Consider the following 2,782-nt stretch of genomic DNA (forward strand, 5'->3'; position numbering starts at 1 on the left):
TTGATATATTGTGGAAGCGATAGGCTTCGAAGTTAATTTTGATCTGTTTCCTCTTTTAAGCGATTGACCATGTAATTACAGATAGGATACTTTTATAGATTCAGTGTTATTATCAAGATTCTGAAAACCGATTCGAACCGGCCGGTCGAACCGGTCGAACCGTGAACCGCTGCCATATACGGTTCGGATAGAAGTCAAAACCGCCAACTTTAAAAACCGACAATGAACCGTCGAACCGGCCGGAAACCGGTCGGTCGAACCGAACCGTGACCCGGCCGGTTTTTGAAATGTGTTAAAAACGGCTGCGTTTTTTGTTGCTGAACATGAACCCTAACACCCCTCTCCTCTCTAGTCTCCACTCTCCACTCTCCACTCTCCACTCTCCACTAACGGGAAGAAGCGGAACGCGAAGCAGCACTCACCTAGACTGCTGGACCTCAAGCTTCCGGCGCAACTTCCGTCCAGCCACCGCCGCCGTCGCAAATTCCGTGCAGCCAACATCAGCCAGCTCTGTTTGCACAGCCACTTTCTGTCGCGCTTCCAGCTCTGTTTGATCTTCGAAAATCGGAACCACCGCCAGCACCACTTTCCGTCACGTAGATACTTCCCGCCGGAGCCAGCTCTATTCCACACTTCCACCCAGTCAGCCACTATCTTGCCTCTTGCCAGCCACTGTCCCGGCCAGCTCTGCTTTTTCCAGGCTTCCAGCTTCTAACCCTAGGTATAAATTTTGTTCTCTGTGTTTTTTAATTTTTGAATCTGCTGTTTAATTTTTAAACCTTCCAGGCTGCTGTTTTAGTGTTTTTTAATTTTTGAATCTGCTGTTTTTGAAATTTTGTTGATAGATTTATTGATTTTAGGATTTAGGGTGATTATTTGTTGCTATTTTTTAATTTTTATGCTCTGTGTTTGCTTCCATATATTTTCTTTGATAGTATTTTCCCCATTATAAATTCTGGTTTTGAGTCAAAACTTTGCATTTGTTTCGTCTGTAGTTTGATTTGAGATCAAATTAGATCTGATATGATAATCTGATCCTATTAAGTTCAAACTATTCGTGTGGATTTTTGGTGTAGAATTCTTGGTTACCTGTTTGAAGTGTGTATTTCTTGTGATTGGATCTGTTTTGAACTGGATTGTGATTTTATGCTGCATTAGGTGCTGATAGTTCATCTTGGATGTAGTTTTGGGATCATTTACTTGTTAATTATCCGACTTTCAGTTTGGTAAGAATCTTCTTATACAAATTTGTATCTTTCTTTAGGTTCCTTATAGGTTTATTTGTAACAAATTTATATAAATTTCGGATCATTTTGAATGTGTTTGTTGGCGCAATTGTAAGAAGTATACTGAAATTTTGGTTTCAATTTCAGTATCTCAAAGTCTTCTGGTTCGGAGTTTTTGTACTATTGTACACAAAACCAAACTCATGATAAATTAGTTGTTTCTTTGCAGGTGCCAGTTTGTATTAGTTCTATTGAAGAATTTGCTTGTTTTCTTGTTGAATAAGAAATAACTTTTTTTTCTTTCTGTTTTTCTGCATTTGTATGTCAGAATCTCGCCGCAAGAGAAGTACGAATGGTTCCTTGATCTTCAGCGAAATGGAACTGCGAAGAACTCTGGTTTCACTCTGCGGTACGACCTTATGGTCCTCTTCATAACTGGTCTTACCAATGTTGTGAAGCTCTGTGAAGTGTGAACTGAAGTCGCTGCAGTGTGACATGATGAACTCTGAATAATTGCTGTTTACTGATTACTGAACTGGACTGATTCCATAGTTCCTGCTTACTGATTACTGATTACTGATTATTGAACTGATTCCATAGTTCCTGCTTTGTGTACTGAACTGGATTTTGTTGTTTGTTGCTTTATGCATGCAATTATCCACATGAGAACATAACATTCAAGATAGATGAGAGTAGCAGCAACCCTAATTACTTGGCATTTGTGATTTGGTACCAACAGGGAATTAGAGACATAACTGCTGTCCAGCTTTGTGAGGTATACTATATATATACACATTCTCCTACTTCTAAATTATTCTGCTAAATCAAGCAATTATCATCAAGAGTAGTTGAAATTTGAGTCTTCAACATCTTACACTAATGCTACTATCCTATGTAATGAAATAGTGGTTATTGTTGTGACTCAAAAAAACTATTTTTCATCATATATATTGCACTGGAATCACTAAATAGACTATTAAACTAAAGGCGTTAAACTGTTGACTAAAAGTGTTAGCTAATATGAATTAAAATTGTTGACTCCTAGACTTTTTTCATTGTGGATGTTACTGGCAGCTAGTATTATTGATCATACATATAACTATTATGCAGACTGAGAATTTTGAGTGCAAGCTGCTAGATCGGAGCCATGGTGCAGTGTGGAGTAGCACCTGCGGCATTGATGGCATTGATAGTTGATTAGTTGATTAGTGTTCATGAGAGCATGCATGTTCAATAACCATTATAGAGTTTCCATATCACTTGCTTATTTGTTGTCTGCATATGTTGTAAACTTGTAATATGAAATGAAATTTTGACAAGAGACAACTTCTTTGGATGTTTGGTGCCATTGATTTATATGGCTCTGTTTGGTGATGTCCGATTTAGATGCATGAACAGAAACCTTGGATGGTATTTTTCCCCAGAATGTATTTATATTTTATTATAAAACGGTTTTTTCGGTTCAACCACGGTTAAACCGGTTGAATCTATAAACCAGTGATCCAGTAACTAGAGCGGTTCGATGACCGGTTCGGTTTTCAGAACCTTGGTTATTA

General features: G+C 38.2%; 1 long non-coding RNA gene across 3 annotated transcripts; it reads left to right on the top strand.

Moving 5' to 3' along the window:
• The first annotated feature begins 342 nt into the window (after positions 1-342).
• On the top strand, positions 343-2,782 carry LOC130939524 (uncharacterized). 3 transcript variants are annotated; one of them, XR_009070211.1, is made up of 4 exons: positions 343-721; positions 1,159-1,226; positions 1,555-2,001; positions 2,337-2,782. It is a non-coding gene; the product is annotated as an uncharacterized LOC130939524 (long non-coding RNA). The 3 variants fall into 3 exon arrangements; XR_009070210.1 differs by lacking the exon at positions 1,159-1,226 and having other exon boundaries at positions 2,337-2,779; XR_009070212.1 differs by lacking the exons at positions 343-721; positions 1,159-1,226 and adding an exon at positions 1,261-1,455 and having other exon boundaries at positions 2,337-2,781.

Source organism: Arachis stenosperma, chromosome 1 (genome assembly GCF_014773155.1).
Source record: "Arachis stenosperma cultivar V10309 chromosome 1, arast.V10309.gnm1.PFL2, whole genome shotgun sequence".
Lineage (NCBI taxonomy): Eukaryota > Viridiplantae > Streptophyta > Magnoliopsida > Fabales > Fabaceae > Arachis > Arachis stenosperma.